The sequence below is a fragment of the Eubalaena glacialis genome, chromosome 6 (assembly GCF_028564815.1).
Source record: "Eubalaena glacialis isolate mEubGla1 chromosome 6, mEubGla1.1.hap2.+ XY, whole genome shotgun sequence".
In the NCBI taxonomy this organism is placed as follows: domain Eukaryota; kingdom Metazoa; phylum Chordata; class Mammalia; order Artiodactyla; family Balaenidae; genus Eubalaena; species Eubalaena glacialis.
The window spans coordinates 98,722,143-98,742,010 of record NC_083721.1 but is presented as its reverse complement, the minus strand read 5'-3'; positions in this window follow the sequence as shown (position 1 = coordinate 98,742,010).

Below are 19,868 nucleotides of genomic sequence, written 5' to 3'. Positions count from 1 at the left end.
GAGGGGGGTCATATCAAAATATATTAGCCAAAGGACCTCAGGAGTAGGTAGGAAATAGACAGAAATAGATTTTCTTTAGCAATTGATTCCTCAGCATGCTATTTATGCCCAAACAAGCACAGGATTTTTTGACATCTGTTTTACTTTGTTTCTTGCCTCTTCCAGCATTCAAGCTGTCAGCTCTTGCTCTGTTAACAATGGGGGCTATGAGCCATAGTGTATTCAGATCACTGATGAACACTACCGGCCTTGGAGCCTTTCACACCACCAGCTAAAATGAGACGGCAGACGCTGTGAGAGGAAGTCACAGTGAACACATATTACCTGCTGCAAAGGAACAACGTGTTGAGAGCAATAAAACTTCTTCCAGCTTTATGTACCATTTTGCAAGGCTGTGTGTTTGAAACAATCATTTTTTCCCCTGCAATCTACTTCACACGTTGCTTTCCATAAACAGCTGTTGCCTTAATTCTTTCTGGAACCATTTGTGGCCTTAGGTTCACATTCACTGAGTTTTAAGGCAGGGCAGCCAGCTATGGCAATATGATTCACGGTGATGAAATGTGATGATTCAAGAATTTAAGGTGATATTAAGTATCCAATTGAGTTTATAAGAATCGCAAACAAAGATTTCTGGAAAATGTGGAAATGCACAGACTAAGCAGGATGGGTGAGGGTTTTTATTCTCCACTGTGTATTTTGTTACTAGTACATCATGAAGAAATGGTCTGCAGACCCAAATGAGAAAGCTATGTATATTCACAGTAATGTTTTTGATAAAAAGCAAGTCTTCTCTCTTTTATTTTTATTTAATTAATTAAAATTCTCTGAAAAGTCTCCACATGCTAACTTCAACTCATTCAGTAGGGGTGTTAAGGGGAGGCTTTAGCCTTCCTCCCATAATTTTTATCCATTTCCCAGTTGTACCCCAAAATGATAAGTATTTTTTAATATGGGCAATATATTTTTCTCAGTCCTGCGTAAAATGTAAATAAACCATCCTTTAATTTTTTGATATTTTTATTAATCTTTAGCATAAAATCTAAATATAAACGGTGTGCTTGCTTTTATGAAAATGCAGCTTCAGGACTGCATTCTCTTCCAAACAGAGTGTTTTTTCCCCAAGATCTTTCGGTATCAAAATTCTGGAATCATTGCTTATTCCCTAGATGGTTCCAACTTCTTTTTTTTCCAAATTAGGTCTTTGGGGGTTCTTCTTTTCCTAACTATCCCAATGTTTTCTCCCCTTCTAGTCTCCTAGTCAACATTATCTCCAACCTGGCAACCAAGCTCTCCTTACTAACCTCCCTTGGGATTTAGTGCTGTATCACTGCTCCTCTGTCCCCAAGCCTTCTCACTGTCAGAGATATGAGCTCCCTTCAGTCTACACATCCTAGAGGTTCCTTAATTAGAGATCTTTCTCAGACCACTTGAAGTTATGCAAAAGAATGACAGCTTTTCATGAACCCTAGAATTTACTCTCCTAAGCGAAAGGCTAGAGGGCAATTGGGATCAAGTTTACAGCACTGCACAGTGGGTAGGGTAAGGCAGAGACCCCCATTATACACTGAAAGAAAAAATACCCTACCTATTTTAACACCACTGACAAAAAGTGATCTTTGTAATTGAAATTATGCATATTTTATCTGAGCAACTATATACATTTTGAGTTGTGAATTATTCTGCTGCAGTCATTCTGTGTAACCAAAGGAAAGCAACAGAGGCCATTTTGCTGGGCATCAACAGAGGTGGGTGTGAATTTACAAGTGCAAGTTCATAGTCTTATGGTGGCTAATGTTCCAACACCTATAAAATCAACAGTTTGCCAGCAATAAATAAGTAACAACTGGCCATTTTGGATAGAAGTGGGAAGAAGTAAATGAACATATTAAGGTTTCTTGCTTTTAGAATTATGTGGGTGAACTAAAATTTGATATATTATATAGTGTAGACAAACTTCCCAAGACCATGGTTTTGTTATACTTGGGATAAAATCAGGATACAGAGGCATTTTCTTCTAGTATCCTGGTACACTTAGTAGGAAATTCCAGTAGTCCCCCAAAAATCTGCCTTCCAGCAACCACTGACATTAGCAAATACTCTGCATAATTAAGTTCTTTGTTGACATAAGCAGATTCTCTGCCTACAGTCATCTAATCCTAATCCAACAAAAGATGGGAAGACTTTATTTGTTCAACAAACATTGATGGATCACTTCCTTTTTGTTTGGCAGTTTGCATGAGAGTGATTTTTCTGCCCCTAGGAAGGTGATTATAAATTTGATTGAAAGGCTGGTTCAGCTGTAAACTGAAGTTTGGTAGTAGCACCTCTTTTCCTCGAGGTAGCTCATGGAATACTGAATAACACAGGACAGGGAAGTGGGGCCCTTTTCCAACCACTGCCTTAGACTGTCTCAGCATAGTTTAATTACTTTATTTCAAGTTAATGTTTGGGACTTTGCTGTCACACATTTTTTCTATCAAAAGCTATTGGGATTACTTAAATCATATTCACTTATGTTTCCAGTTATGAAGTCACGTGGTTGGAATTTCATTGATTTAATCACATTGATTTGTACCATTTTTAACAAAAGCTCAAAATCATGCAACTGTGCCAAAGGAGTTGACTTTAGAAAATGTAAAGACCTATGGGGTGATTCATGGTTCACCTATATTTTTATCCAGAACCCACAAATAATCATGTGGCAGTCAGAAGGACATTTGCAGTGCTCACAGACAAGGGCTGTGATTTTGCTGACAACGTGTCACTGTCCAAGGCAGTAAAGAGAAAGCAACAGGAATGTGACATGTATATACGTATATATATGTATATATATATGTATGTGTGTATATATATGTGTGTACATATATATATATATATATACATATATATGTTATGACATCTTAGATACCAGCAGTGATTTTTACCAAATAATTTGGCATCACAAAAGGAGTACCAAAAAAAATCAAGGTTAAAAATACATAAGGGAAACCAACACTAAAGGTGTAGAGCCACCATTTGGAATGATTGAAGATCCTTCCACTCTTGTATCCCACTGCCGTTTACCATGGGGGTGGATTTGCTCAGACCTTGAAATGACACCTAAAACTGAACTGAAAATAAAAATAATCCCAAAGAAAGCATAAAGAGGGCCTGAATTTAATCAGGGCCTTACATATTTAACTCAAGGTAAAATCACTCTATTTCCAGATCATTAGAAACAATTATTTTCTACTTCAGTGGTAGTGATCTTGATGTTGAAATTGCACCTTTTGTGTTTTCAGCAGACATTGACTTTTTGGTCCTACTGTCATCAACCTCAAATTCTATTACTTTATATTGAATACACTGAGTCCCCCTCCACACCTCTCCTCTCCCTGTGGTCTTTTTGGTGTCATTAGCATCTCTTGCCTCAGGAACTACTGACATACTAAAACCAGCAACTTCTACTGAGGTCCCCTTAACTTTGTCATGGATCAATATATGCCATGCAATTTATTTTATTTTTATTGCTTTACACTATCTATTATAAAAGCAATACAAGTTCATTAAAGGAAATCTAAAAAAAAATGGATAATAAAATAACACAAAAGAAAAATAGTAGAAGCTGCCCGTTCCATGATAGAGAAGTAATAATTTTTATGTATTGGTGTATATATTCTCAAGTATTTTATTTGTATAAGTAAATGACATAAGATTATACTGTACCTCCCATTATACAATTTGCCTAATTAAAATATTTTAAAACATTATTTAGTGTAATAAATTTAATTACAAAAATTTAACTAAAATTTAATTTTTCCATATGATGTTTGATGACTGTACTATAATAATAGCTTATATTTACTTAGAATTACTTTTGGGTCAGACACCACTGAAAAGTACATTTATATGCATTGTCTCATTTAAATTCACAGCAACTGTATGAAGTAGGCACTGTTACCATCCCCACTGTACAAAAGAGGAAATAAAGCACAGTAGAAGTTGGGTAATTGGCCCAAGATTTCGTAGCGTGAAAGTGACAGAAACAGGATTTGAACCCAGGAACTGGAACTCTGGAACCCAAAATTTTTCCAGCTGACTGTACTATGCATAACATACCATTGTTTTTATGACTGCAGTCCAATATCCTGATGTAGGATAATTAGATTTGCACATTTTAATTATTTTAAAGAAAATTGCAGTAAATATTCTTATAGATAAATCTTTGCTCCCAATATGATAATTTCCTTAAGATAAATTCCAGTGGTTAAAATTGTTAGGGTTCAGAGGTTATTTGCACAATTCATGACATCAAATTTTTATGCAAACTTAAATCTTAGGGCACCTCAGCCTTACACACATAGACTGAAAACTGGAAGCAACAGAACACTAAATTCAAATCCTGTTTTGATTTCTAGAAAATCACATCACCACTGTGTATCTTGCGGGAAACAAGCCTAATAATTCTGTTCTGACCTTATGAAATATTTTGGAAGTCTAAAAGATGATTCGTATAATGATTCACATTTGACAAAATCTTTAAGACTCAGGTGCCTTGCATATATAATAGGCTTTCAGTAAGGGTTGATGACTGATTAGTCCAGATCTGCAAAGTGTCCTGTGTTTCCTATTTTTGTGATATTTGACCTAAGGAAATGTTTGCCTGAATCCTTTGAATTACAGAGATCATCTAGAAGCTGAATAAATGATTATTGGAGCATTGAGGTTAAACGGTTTTCGTTGACCTATTGTACCTTTTGCAAATACATCAAGGAATTATATCTACCATTGCTTTCATAGAAGTTCCAAGTGTGTCTGTTTTCAGTATTGGTATGTCTAGAAATGCCTTTATACATGGAAATTATTGATGACAGTTATTAAGCTATAGTAACACTTTGGAAATGATTTGAAATTTTTGTATTTTAACATTTTCCAAACCAAAAATTAAAATGAAAGGTCTGGTATCTGTAAATATACTTGAACATTTGACTTTCCTTGAAAAATGTAGTATCCCAATTTGTAAATCAGTATTCCAACATTCCTCCTGCATCATTAAGAGGAAAACTCTTGTGAAATAATTTCCAGCTTTAGGAAAAGCTAAGCAATGAAGATCCATTTTCATTGTTCTTATCACTTTTGAAATGATCCTGTGTTATTGAATTCTCTTCAATCACTCCTGCACATGTCTTACCTCAATCACCCACCTAACAAGTGCCCCCATTAAAAAAATTGCTCACAACTCTGGGGACGTTTTCCCTAGCCAGCACTCCAACTCGGTCCTTGGGGTTGGTGCTACACACATACTCAGTTTCAAATAACTGATCCCCAATTGCCACTGACGCCATTGCTCTCAACTTCCTGCATTCCTATACTTATGCATTGTGGATTAGATTCAGATTTCTCAAACCTATTTTTTTCTCATTGGTAACATCTGGTTATTAAAGAAGCAGTATGACCTAGTGGTATAAAGGACTATGGGATCAGATAGATCTGGGTTGGAATCCCAGCTCCCTCATTCACTGTGAAGATGCACTGTTAATTTAAACTCATTAGTATTTCCTCATCTGTGATATGGGCATAATAATCATACATATGTCATAAGATTGTGAATGAAGGTTAAATAAGTAATGCATGTAAAGAGCTTAGTAAGTTGCCTTACAAATATTATTGTTAGAACCCTAAAGCAGAGAGGAGTACATTTTCAGCTACAGGGTTACATAGCTGTTTCTTGATAGAGTCAGGACTGGAATTCAGTTATTGATGACACCAAATCTTGTTCTCATACCACATATACTTTATCCAGTGCAACCTTCCAGGAGCCTCACTTTGCTGGTTCCCAATCCTTGATTACTGAGTTTTAGGAATCAATTTCTGTATACTCTCAAATTTTTCTTTAATGCCATTTCTCCCATCTCCCAGGATCAAAAGCCCCATTCCCCCACTGGCTGTTCTGTCTTCTGTATTTATCATTGTTGTCCAACTTTAATTCTGTCTTCTCATCACTTATCTTCTGGGTGCACCAGCCTTTATAACCTATCTTTGTAAGCATCTCATCTCTATAGCTATCACGAGAGAGTCCAGACCTCTTCTCCTCTAGTATAGTGTAGGAGTTAAACAAGTTTCTGAATCCAGCCTCCTGAGTTTGAAGCCCTCTTTTTTCCACAAATCCCAGTTCTGTCACTTTTTAGCTTTGGAATCTTGAATACAGTTTCTGCCTCAGTTTCTTTATCTATAAAATGGATATTTAAATTGTACCTACTTCACTGAGTTCTTATGAAGATTAAATGAATGAATGCACATAAAGCACTTATAAGAGTTCCTGGAACATATTAAGCACATATTATCCATAATTTTAGTAATTATTAGTCTGTAATTATAATAAGTATTATTATTTGTTAAAGATTTCCAAATGTAGCTCAGAGCTAGTATCTCTTCGGTTCATCTCCTTGTTCCCTACTACCATTCAATAAATACTTTTCCTTATCTTACTTGAATGATGTATTGAACAAATATGTGAGAAGTGCCTGAAACTGTACTTAGCACCAGGAAAGCACTCATAACATGCTAGCCCTTTCTTTTGACTCTCAGTCCTCAGCAGTTTTGACCCAGCTTGCACTTGACTTCCTTCTTGAAAGTCTCTTCCCTTAGTATTTGAGACCCTATTCTTACCTGATCTGGTTCTTTTTCTAATACTTGATCTTCTCTTTCTACATCTTTTCGCATTTGTACATACTTGTTCATCTCCCCGCATAATGTCAGTTCTTATTTATCTTTCTCTCCTAGGATCTTACACTTAGTAAGAATTCAGTACATCTTTGCTGATTTTAGTATTTGCCTTGATTCTTTTAACTCCCTACATAAGGATTTTTTATTTCCTCAACTCCAGTCAGGTTTAGCTATTCACAAACCTGAATACAGTCTGGATTTTATATCACTCACAGTTGTTTTACTTTAAATGTATTAAATTCCAAAACTCTCTTTCTGATGTTAGCTTATTAGTCTTTTGTCCATTTCAATTCTTCTCTTTTATATTTACACTTATAATGCCTAACATTTGAACAATATTCCAGATACTGTATTAGTTGATTTACATACATTATTTCACTTAATATTTTCAACAATGCCATGAAGTAGTTGTTATTATGCTTGTTTTACAGTTAAGGGGCTAAAAGCTCCTAGAAGTCAAAAGACTGTCCCAAGGTCACAGAGCTAGTGACCTTGGCAGTCAGGTTACAAATTCATGTCTTTTTTTTATCTTTTCTCTATGCCATTTTGAAAGTTTAACCCGTTAAATATCAATGTGAATATTCTAGACAATAATTATTATAGCAATTCTGAGGAAGAATAGAATTTTTAATAATATAAAATACTTAACTTTAAAAAGTGTTTGTTTTCTGTCCATTGGTTTTCTCATTGCATCTATCAGTGCTGCATAAAGCAGATAGTCTCCAAAGGGCCTCAGAGAAGGTGGCATTTGCCTACCAGACCTCTTGTCGGAGCTGGCTGCAATTGTTTTAGAAACTGGCTCTTCAGCTGGGCTGGACTGCAGTTAGGAAACATGATCATCGATGGTGAACTGCCACTGCTGGGATGTAAAGCAGACATGAATGTTAAGCAATCGTGTCCACAATTTGCAACCCAGGAACTGCCAAATTGACAGCTAGACTAAACTATAGCAGCATAGGAAGATGTGGCTAGTTTCTGCATTCAGTCAATACAAAGTCTTATACTGTACTTTGATGAGTACAATCTCCCTGTCCTATAAACCAGGATGCTGTCTATTATGAAGCTCAGTTAGATTCTTAGCCAGCATTTCATGTCTGAGCACCCTTGTAAGCCTCATAATGGCCCTGGCTCTAGTTGGATGGGATTAGCCTTTCAAGTGACCAAGCAGTTCATTAAGTATATAGAAGCTCCAACGGCAGCCCTACTTCTCTCCATGAACTAAATAGGTTTCTTGCATTTTATCTAGGACTAGATGAAAGGGATCCATAATGCTGTGCTAGAAATAAATCTTGACTCTCTGAGGGACTTTAACAGATCTAGTGAGGGTAGGAAATGAATAATATTAGTAATGAGCAAAACTTAAAAAGAAAATCTAAAGGTTTGGGGGGTTTTCTGCCTCTTTTTCAGGCGCATGGAATGAATGATTGTTTTATCTCGTTTTTGCTTTGAGGATTTCTTTCTTTCAGGCTTGGGATAGTCATTTGGTATCTCACCCGATAGAAAATCTGCTTATCTTCTTCACCATTCTCTCACATCTTGCTTTGTCATTCATTTCCTTCCTGCAAGGGACATTTCCAACTTCCTATTATATACCAGGCACTGGAGTTGGAAGTGAAGAGTTCTTTGATACAAAAATCAAAGGTCCCTGCCCTCAAGAAGCTCACGGTCTGGTGGGGGAGACAAATGCAGGAAGAGTACACAGTAGTAAAGTTGTACATAATATATTACAGGAACCCCAGTACATAGCATGTAAACCAGCCTAAAGGGCTTCAGAAAAAGCTTTTAAGAGATGATATCTAAGTTAAACTTTGAAAGAAGAGTAAGAATTGGTCCAGAGAACAATGCCAAGCTCACAGAAATCCTCTACCTAGAATTGCTGCACATATAGAGACCCCATATATTTAAAATATCAACAATTAAGGAAGCTGTTGGGATTTTAGAGGGGATATTTTATTGCCATATATCCAAGTAATTTTCATTAGGAATATATTTCTTGGACCAGAACATATTCCCCGGTAAAATGCCGATAGACCCTCATATATGAAGAGGTGCATTGTTTAGCCACATGGGTATTTTGTTAAACATGGATATCTTAACCTTACGAATAGAATCACTGGCTTTCAGGCATCTTTGAAACTCAAAAAGGGAGACTCTAGAGAGAGGAAATCAAGGGACTCTGATTAGTGAGTACCTTTAGCAAATGCTCTGGGGCCTATGGGGATATACATGGAGGTTACCAACATGTGCTCTTGAGAAAGTGTTACCTGAGAGTCTTGGGAGGTCTTAATACTAAGAGCAGAAGTAGCCAGATCTTTTCCATGGCATCTTTAATTCTTCCGTCTTTAACTGTCAGAAGACTGGTGACTGGAAAACTTGAGGAAGTGTAATGGAGCATCTTTAAGGGAGAAAAAATTCTGGTGTTGAGCTCGAAATTTGTGTCACTGATTATAATTAAATAACATTTAGCTGCCTCAGTGTACATGTGTACAGATTCTATAAGAAGTTTTTCTTTAAAATTCAGAGGTGTAAATTGGCTCAGTTTGCAAGATAGCTGTATGTGTTTAATTTTACAAATAAGTCAAGAATATCTCTCTGGCTGTTTATCCAATACATTCTTTGGAAAGTAGAAGTATATGACAGACACTCATATGAAATAAATATTATAATCATAACCAATTTTTAAATCATATTTTAATCTCATACTTGTTAAAAACCTAAATAAGGTTTTAAGTTGTACTGGGAATATATAAAATAAAATAATAATTCTTTTTACTTAAACATTTTCCATAATTGTGACTAATAATCAAGCCGTTAAAATGATTTTCAGCCAGAGTTTGAGCTGTTCAAGATAAACTGCAATGTATTATTTTAAACTGCTCTTAAGCTAACATATTTAGCGAAATCCATGCAAACTCATACATCCAAATTACCTTTTTATTTGTCTTCTTCAAGTTACACAGAAGTAAAAAAGAAACAGCAATTTCTTTTGAATTTGAAATGCCTTAACTGTGCATAAGAATGCAAGATACAGAGAGATTTTTAAGATTGCAAAGTCAGTGAAAGATTTTATCCTATGTGGCTTCAGGGCCACCATTTTGTAATGAAGCATTTTCTTAAAAAATACACATATTTTACCCATCTTTAATAAAAATAAAGGATTATGGAACCAAGATTTGGGAGACATGGGAATTTTACTTCTGACCCTACCACTTCTCCATTTAAAATCTTCAATGGCTTACTACTGAATTTAAGTTAATTCCAAAATCTTTACTGTGGACCACAGTGTCTTACATGTGCATCCAGAGGTGTCCTTTTGTTCTTGAGTATGCTATGCCTTTTCTACCTCAATGTCTTAAGACCTCTACCCCAAATTCTCTTTTCCCGTCAGGCTCTCCTCTTCAGCTACTGTCTCTCACATCATCCTGTTTATTTCCTTCACAGCACTCAGAATAATCTGTGATGATTTTTCTTATTGATTTACTCATATACTGTCTACCTCACCCAGCAGAATGAATGGTTCAGGAGGGCGAGGACATGGTCCTATTCCCTCGTAGGCATCTACAGTCTACCACTGTGTATCTATTGTGTCATTCAATTTTCCAGCTTCTAGCAGACCAGTACCTGAAACCAAATTTCTGATAGCTGCATCCTCTTTCCAACAAACCACAGTTTATAAAGCACCTTCTATGTAGATTCTAGACATATGGGGATATCAAGTTATATGAGTCAGGTCCCTGCCTTCAAAGAATTGTATGTAATCTATTCAAATATATAAAATGTGTCCTGTAAATGAGTAATTGCAGATGTATTGTCTTTTTAATTTCACTGTCCATGTGTTCATTAATAGTATATATAAATGCAATTTATTTTTATATGTTTATCTTGTAACCTGCTGACTTGCTGAACTCACATTTTAGTTCTAGGAGTTTGTAGATTCCTTAGGATTTTCAGACAATCATGTCATATGCAAATAGGAATAGTTTTATTTCTTCCTATCTGATCAATGATCCTTTTATTTCCTCTTCTTGCCTGATTGTACCAGCTACAATTTTTAGCACTATGTTGCATAGAGCAATGAGAATGAACATTCTTGTGCTGTTCCTAATCCTAGGGGGAAGTAATTTGGTCTTTTATCGTTAAGTATAATGTTAGTTGTAGGTTTCTTGTATATGCTCTTTATCAAGTTGAGGAAGTTCTCAGTGCTCCCATTTTCTTTTTATCGTGAATATGTTGAATTATGTCAAATGTTTTTTGACATTGATTGATACTATCATGTGAATTTTCTTCTTTGTTCTGTAAATATGAAGAGTACATTGATTGATTTTGAATATTGAACCAGCCTTGCATGCTGCAATAAACCTACTTGGTCATGTTGCATAATTTGTGTATATATTCCTGGATTCTATCTGCTAAAATTTTGTGAAGGATTTTTGCATTTTTATTGATGAGTGATACTGGTCTATAGTATTCTCTTTCTTCTTTTTTTTTCTTTTTTAGGTACTGTCTTTGCTGGGCTTTGGTGTTAGAATAATACAAGCTTCATAAAATAAATAAATTGTAAAGTATTTCCTTTTCTATTTTCTGGAAGAAATTGTAGAATTGATGTTAATTCCTCTTTAAACATTTGGTATAATTATTCAGTGAAACTATCTGGGCCTGGAGATTTCTCTTTGGGGAGTGTTTAAATGATGAATTAATTTTTTCAGAGTTATAGGTCTATACACATTCTCTATTTCATATGAATGAGTTGTGGTTGTTTGTATTTCTTTTAAGGAATTAGCCCATTTCATCCAAGTTGCCAAATTTGGCAGAGTTGTTTGCAGTAGTGCCTTATTATACTTTTGATGTCATCAGGGTCTATAGTGATATCCTGTTTCATGCCTGATATTGGTAATTTGTATCTTTTCTTTTATTTTCTTTGTCAGTCGCTATTGCCAATTTTATTGATCTGAGAACCAGCTCTTAGACATAGAGAATGGACTTGAGGACATGGGGAGGGGGAAGGGTAAACTGGGACAAAGTGAGAGAGTGGCATGGACATATATACACTACCAATGTAAAATAGATAGCTAGTGGGAAGCAGCCGCATAGCACAGGGAGGTCAGCTGGGTGCTTTGTGACCACCTAGAGGGGTGGGATAGGGAGGGTGGGAGGGAGATGCAAGAGGGAGGAGATATGGGGATGTATGTATATGTATAGCTGATTCACTTTGTTATAAAGCAGAAACTAACACACCATTGTAAAGCAATTATACTCCAATAAAGATGTTAAAAAAAAAAAAGAACCAGCTCTTTGCTTCAATAATATTATCTATTTTTTCTATTTTTAATTTTATTGCTTTCTGCTTTCATTTTTACTATTTCTTCACTCTACTTGATTTGGGTTTCTTTTGCTCTTCTTATTTTAAGTTCTTAAGGTGGGAGCTTAGATTATTGATTTGAGACCTTTTCCAATGTATTTAGTACTGCAAGTCTCTCTCCCTCTCCCTCTCCACACTGCGTTAACTGTGTCCTCAAATTTTTGATGTTGAATTTTTATTTTTATTCAGCTTGATGATTTTTATTTTCTCTAGAGATTTTCTCTTTGGCTTAGAGATTACATAGAAGATGTGTTCTGATTAGTGTTCTGTGGGCACTTGACAAGAATGTATGTTCTGCTGTTGTTGAGTAGAGTATTTTATAAGTGTCAACTGGATCTTATGGATTGATGGTGGTTTTGAGTTCTATGTTCTTGATGGTTTTCTGTCTAGTTGTTCTATTATTAATGGGTGAAAGAGTGGTGTTGATGTCTACAACCAAAATTGTGAATTTGTCTATTTCTCCTTCATTTCTATCAGCTTTTGCTTTGCATATTTTGCAGTTCTTTTGTTTTGGTGCATATACATTTCGGATTGTTATACCTTCTTGGTGCATTGACCCTTTTATTATTATATAATATCTCTTTCTGTCTCTGGTAATTTTCTTTGCACTGAGATCTACTTTACCTGATATTAATATAACCATTTCTGCTTTCTTTTGATTAATGTTTGCACGATATGTATTTTTTCCATCCTTTTACTTTTGACCTGCCTATATCATTATATTAGGAGTGAATTTCATGTAGACAGTATATAGTTGAGTCATGTTTTCTAAGTCACTCTTCAAATATGGGCCTTTTAATTGGCATAGTAAACCATTTACATGGATGTTATTATTGATATGTCACAGCTTGTCTGCCATTTCTTTTTCTGCTTATTGTTTCTGTTTTTTTAATTTTTCTGTATCTTTTTCTTATCTTCCTATGCATTACTATAACATTTTTTAGAATTCCATTTCATTTTATTCATAACAGTTTTGAGTGTATCTCTTTACCTAGCTTTTTAATGGTTGTTTCAGGTATTATATTGTGTATAACTGACTTATCTACTGGTAGAATCATTTTACCAATTCAAGTGAAGTGTAGAAGCCTTAACTACTTTCTCTTTACTCTTCTCCATTCATATATAATTATTTAACTATTTCCTCTATGTACATTTATAACCACATCAGACAATGTTATAGGTTTTGCTCAGTTATTAAGTATAATTTAGAAGATTCAAGAGGGGAAGAAAAGTTTTTTGTATTTATATATAAATAATATATATATAAATATTAATAAGAATAATAAAATTAAGAAAAGGAATTATAAATGAGAATATTTCTTATTCTTGCTCTTTCTTTCTTTCTGATGCTCTTGTTCTTTCTTTCTTCCTGATGTTCCACTATTCCTTTTTTTTAAAAATAATTTCCCTTCTATTTAGAAAAATGATATTATTTCAGAGTAGTCTGCTGGAGATAAATTCTCTTAGCTTTCCATCATGTGGGAAGGTCTTGGTTTCTCCTTCATTCCTGCAGGGTAATTTTGGTGGATATAGGATCCTGGGTTGTGTTTTCTTTCATCAGTTGAAAAATGTTGTCACTTCCTTCTGGTTTCCATGATTCCTGATGAGAAATCTTTTGTTATTTCACATTTTTCTCTGATAGATAAGGTATCCTTTCTTTCTTGTTGCTTTAAGGATTTTTCCTTTGACTTTAATTGTCGGAAGTTTGACTATGGTGTACCTTAGGGTCAGTTTTGGGAGGGTTAATTTGCTTGGGCTTCACTCAGCTTTTTGGATCTGTAGATTTATGTCCTTTGTCAAATTTGATACATTTTTTTGCCTCATTTCTTTGAACATATTTTCAGCCCCACTTTCTCTCTTCTATCCCCTAAGACTTAATTGACACAATGCTATAGCTTTGTCATAGTTCCATAGGTCTCTGAGGCTCCATTTTTTTTCTTTTCTTTTTCAGTCTGTTTTCTCTCTGTTGTTCAGTTGGGTAATTTCTATCATTCTATCTTCCATCTGCTGATTCTTCCCTCTGTCCCCTCCATTCTGCTATTTAGCACATCCATTGATATTTTATTTCAGTTATTGTGTTCTTCAGTTCTGAAATTTCCATTTGGTCCTTCATATCTTCTATTTCTTTGCTGAGACTGTATTTCATTTGTTTTAAGCATATTTGTCATTGCTCATTGAAGCATTTTTATAATAGTGGCTTTAAAATCTTTGTCAGATAATTCTAACATTTCTAACATTTTGATATTGGCATTTATTAGTTGACTTTTTAAATCATTTTGAGATTTTCCTGATTCTTGATATTATTAGTGATTTTCTATTGAAACCTGGACATTTTGTGTATTATGTTATAAGACGTTATATCTCATTTAAATCTTCTATCTTAGTTGGTTTTCTTTGACACAACTCTAGGAAAGATAAGGGGAGAATGCCACCTGTTATTGCCTGATCGAGGTAGAAGTCCAAGTTTCCTATCTGGCTTCTGTGAACTCCTGAGGAGAGTATGACTCATTACTTCTGTGCAGAGATTGGAATTCTAGCTCTGCCCTGGGCCGCCACTGATGCCACTTGGCTAGGAAGTGTACATGTGCCTATTTACTGTTCCCATATGTCTTTCATGGATACCATGGTGGAGTGGGCTCATTATCAGAGTGGTGGTGAAAGTTTTGACTCTCCAAAAGCTTCCTCTGATACCACCCCAAGGGAGGGGGAGAAACACCTCATTACAGCCTGGTGAGGGGGATAGTCTAGCCTTGCCACTCAACCTCTGGTGTCATGGTTGGGGCCACATTATTTTTATGGTGTTTGGCTACAGCAGGGCGGTTATTTTGTAGAAGTTTGCTGTCTTGCTAGGCTGCCTCTTTCCTGGTACTTTGACTAGAGAATCTCCTTCTAAAATTCAAATTACTTGATATTGTCTGCTTAATATTGCCCTACTGGTCACCCATACTTTCTTATTTAAATTGTGTAGGCTGTTTTTTTTCTTTCCTTGCTTCATCTTGGATAATTTATATTTCTAAGTTTTTTCAAGTTCCATAATTTTCTAATTATCTAATCTGCTGTTAGTCCCATTTAGTGAAATTTTAATTTCAGATCTGGTATTCTTCTTCTCCAAAAGTTCCCTTTTGTAGTTTTTTAATATCTTCTATTTTCCTCCTTATTAAATGCATTTTTTTCTTTAATTCTTTAGGCATATTTGGTTTATTTATAGGGCTACTTTAATGTCCTTATCTGCTGATTTAACCATCACTAATATTTCTAAGTCTGTTTTTACTGAATGAGTATTTTCTTGATTATGGGTCACATTTTCTTACTCTTTACAGATGTTTATTAATTTTTCATGTGGTATGGGACATTATGAATTTTACATGGTTGAGTGCTAGCTTTTGTTGTACTCCTTTAAAAAATATCATACATTTTTTTCTGGATGCCAAGTTAACTCATGTACAGATTAGTTTAATCCTGTCAAGCACTGTTTTTAAGATTTGTTAGGGCAAATCTAGAGTAAACTTTACTCTGGGGTTCAATTAGCCATACTACTTAGCCATGGCCCTTCTGGAATCTCTACTGAATGCCCTGTGTAGTCAATGACATTTCTCCACTTTGGCTGCTGAGAACTGATTCCTGGCTCTGTGTGTGCTCTGGGAATTGTTTGACTAACAGTTACCCCCATTCTTCTTTCCAGTGTGTTGCTCTTTGCCTGACTTCATGGAGATTTACCCTATGTATATATTGAATTATATTTAGTCAAAGGTTCAAGAGGATCATTATATAGATTTTGGAGTTTTTTTTTTCTCCACATAACACTCTCCCGCCCCCTTTCCAGCACTCCACAAATTCTTCTTGCCTTAACAATCATGATGTGGGATCTGTCTCTCCAGTTTAGGAAGATCATTGAGCTCTCCTTTGGTTTCTCTTTCATGTGCTGTATTCCAGAAGTTGCCTCCAGCAGAACTCAGTAATAATTGAGCTTTTTGTTTCTCTTCGCTCAGTGTTCCACCTCCTGTGCTGTCTGTTGACCAATATCCATTGTTTATTGTAGAAGGTAAGCCCAGTTACGGTTACTCTTGGAGGATCACAAGCCCCATTTAAGTGCTACTGTGTAAAGGGCACTGCCCTTTATCTCTAAACACAAGATAAACATTCTAATGTCTTTTCAGTCTTTCTTGACTGAAAATAATACTTGTGGCCCACATTCTACTTTCAAATGCCCTCCTACGTTCTGCAGCTGAGAATAAAAGCTGCAAATTTACAACCCAACGCTTCATTGTAGGAGATTTATTTTATGGTTTTTCTAGAGTCCAATCCATATGTTTTTTTCTAGAGCCCAATCCTTAAGTTCACAGTTAAAATCAGTCTCAAAAACAGAAGGGAGTTTTGACAGTACAATGGCTTGCTGTAGGGAGGTTATATGCAGCCATTTTCTGGACTGGTAACCCTCATAGTTGGAGACCTTGGGCATCAAGAAGGCATTAAGGGCAATAAGAGATTTAAGTAAATTTAGAGAAGTTCCCAGAGGTAGTCGTCAATGAGAAGAACATATCAAAGATAATTGCAATCTGCTTATAATCTTGCATCTGGTGGAATTGACTTTCACTTTTCAGAGTTAAGAAAAGTTGCCTCTCCCATTGTCTTAAGCAGGGGTCCCCAACCCCCAGGCTGCAGACCGGTACTGGTCCGCAGCCCATTAGGAACTGGGCTGCACAGCAGGAGGTGAGTGGCAGGCGAGCGAGTGAAGCTTCATCTGCTGCCCCCCATCGCTCCCCATCACTCGCCTTACCGCCTGAACCATCTCCCCCCAACTTCCGTGGAAAAATTGTCTTCCACGATACCAGTCCCTGGTGCCAAAAAGGTTGGGGACCGCTGGTCTTAAAAGCTGGTGGTAGAGGTTATGGAGTAAAGAAAGTAAGTTTCTGGTATAAACATGGCTGTGTAGGTCAACATCTTTTTCTTAACCTGTGACAAAGCATACAGAAAAAAATGAAGAAAACAAGCAAAACCAAAAAGGTCCAGCAAATTTTACTTTTGTGAAATTGTGGGGCAGATTGAATCTGCAGACTCAAATGTAAGAGTTTCTTAGAGAGTTGATACTGGGCAGGAGCAACACAAGGAGAAAAAGGATGAGAAAAGGTAAGAAAAGAAGGAAGGCAATAATAAAGATTTGTATAGAAATTGATGAAATAGAGAATAGAAAAACAGGAGAGAAAATTAATTAAAACCAAAAGTTGGTTCTTTGAAAATGTCAATAAAATCGACAAACATTTAGCTAGACTGACAAAGGAAGAAAGAAAGATGACTCAAATAACTAAAATCATTAATGAAAGAGGGACATCACTACTGACCCTAAGGAAATTTAAAAAGAAAATAGGATATACTATGGACAACTGTGTCACAACAGATCAGATAACTTAGATGAAATGAACACATTCCTAGAATGACAACAACTACTGAAACTGACTTCTAAAGAAATAGAAAATCTGGTTAGACATTTAATAAGTAAAGCTAGACTTATCATGGTGATCATTTCATAATGTATTTAAATGTCGAATCACTATGGTATACACCTGAAACTGACATAATACTGTTCCTTAACTATATTTAAACTGTAAAAAAAGGTAAAAAAAAAAAAAAGTAAATAAAATAGTGTAGTATTTGTGTGTGACCTATACACATCCTCCTGGGGGGAAAAAAAAGAGAGAGAGACAGAGAGGGATAGAATTAGTAATTTTAAAACTTCCCAAAAGAAAAGTTTAAACTGAGATGGTCTCAGTGGTAAATCATACCAAACATTTAAAGAAAAATTAATACAGATTCTTCACAAATTATCCCAAAATACAGAAGAGGAGAGAACAATTCCCAGATCATTCCATGGGGCCAGTATTACCCTGATACCAAAATCAGACAAGGATTTCACAAAAAAGAAAACTACAGACCAATATCTCTTATGCATGTAGATGTAAAAATCCTCAGCAAAATATTAGTAAACCAAATCCAACAATTTATAAAAGTGATTATACACTATGATCAAGTAGGATTTATCTCAGGAAATCAAGATGGGTTCAACATCTGAAAATCAATTAATGTAATATACCATATCAAAACCCACCTGATCATCTCAATAGATGCAAGAAAAAAAACTTGACAAAATCCAACTCCCTTCCGTGATAAAAGAACTCAACAAACTAGAAATAGAAGAGAACTTCCTCAACCTAATAAATGGAACCTATGAGAAACACACAGTAACTTTACACTAAGTAGTGAAGTGCTAAAAGCTTTCCCCCTATAATCAGGAATGAGGCAAGGATATCTATTCATGCCACCTCCATTCAACATTGTACTGCAAGTTCTAGCCAGAGCGAAAAGGCAAGAAAATAGAAGACATCCAGACTAGAAAGGAAGAAGTAAGATATCTCTGTTCACAGATGACAGGATCTTGTAACAGAAAATTTTAAGGAATCCACCTAAAAAAACTATTAGAATTAATAAGGAAATCCAACTAAGTTGTAGGATTAAAGCTCAAACTATAAAAATCAGTTGGATTTCTATACACTAGCAATGAAAAATCTGGAAGTAAAGTTAAGAAACGATTCTAGTTATTATAGCATCGAATAAAATACATAGGAACAAATTTAACGAAAGAAGTGCCAAAATTATATAATGAAAACTGTAAACATTGTTGAAATAAGTTAGATACTAAAATAAATGGATCAGATAACTTAATATTGTTCAAATGGCAATACTCCCCCAAACTGATCTACAAATTCAATTCAATCTCTCCCTACATAAAAGCAAGAAGTAGAACAATGTATATTGTATCTGTGATAGATAGATAGATAGATAGATAGATAGATAGATAGATAGATATTTGTATCACTTATATTTTCATAAAGTCTGGAAGGATTTACAAGAAATTAATAAAAGCATGTAAGCATTAATGTACCACCAGCTTGTATTTTGTGGTAGTGGTTACATTGAAACTGGGTGAATGTGGGAGCAAGGTAGCTTTATTCATTGTTCTGCTTTTTATATTCTGTGCATTATTTTAAAAAAGGAAATGGGGAGCATACAGGAGTAGGAATTCCCACCCTAGCAGCTTGTAATGTAGCCAAGGCTGATTTACAGAGTCAGACCAGGATCACTTCACTCATCAATTCAACAAATAAGCTCTGTGTGGAGGTACTCCTTATAGGAGGTGTGGCTTCACATTACTTTGGACTTTCAGAGAATATGACTAAGACTAAGACAAGAGCAAGTGAGGGGAAAAGGAGGTCAGAAGGAGGTCACTCACTAATTCCAGTGGGATCTGAACTTCTTTATTTCATCTCCATGGCAGCTGTAGCTAAGACTCTCCCATGTTGCTCCAGTTGGCCTTTTCTTGGCACCGCGGTTGCTTATCCAAAGGCAGAGGAGATCTAGAGGAGGTGAAAGGTTTATCTGAGGATAATTGCTGCTCAAAGGAGTAGAAAAGGTGGGGAGAGAAGGAGAAAAACTGCAAAGGTGTGTGGAGGAGTTCCTGCTGATTCTATTTAACTTTGGGTACAAGAGCACAGCAGATGGACTTTTGAGAAGAGTAAAATTAGCCAGTTCTTTGACCTTGATCCATGTTTGGATTTGTTCAGATTTTGGAGTTCAGATCACAAAATGGGAAACATTTTGTTGGATTAGCGTCATCTGAAAGTGGGAAAGACTTTCTAGAGGCCTTACCATCTTTATGTAAGAAATCCTCCTGTCCCAGTTCTCTTTTACCTTTCTCCACACTTCTGCTCTGTACATCTTTCTAAAGTTAATGAATTGAAAACTATCA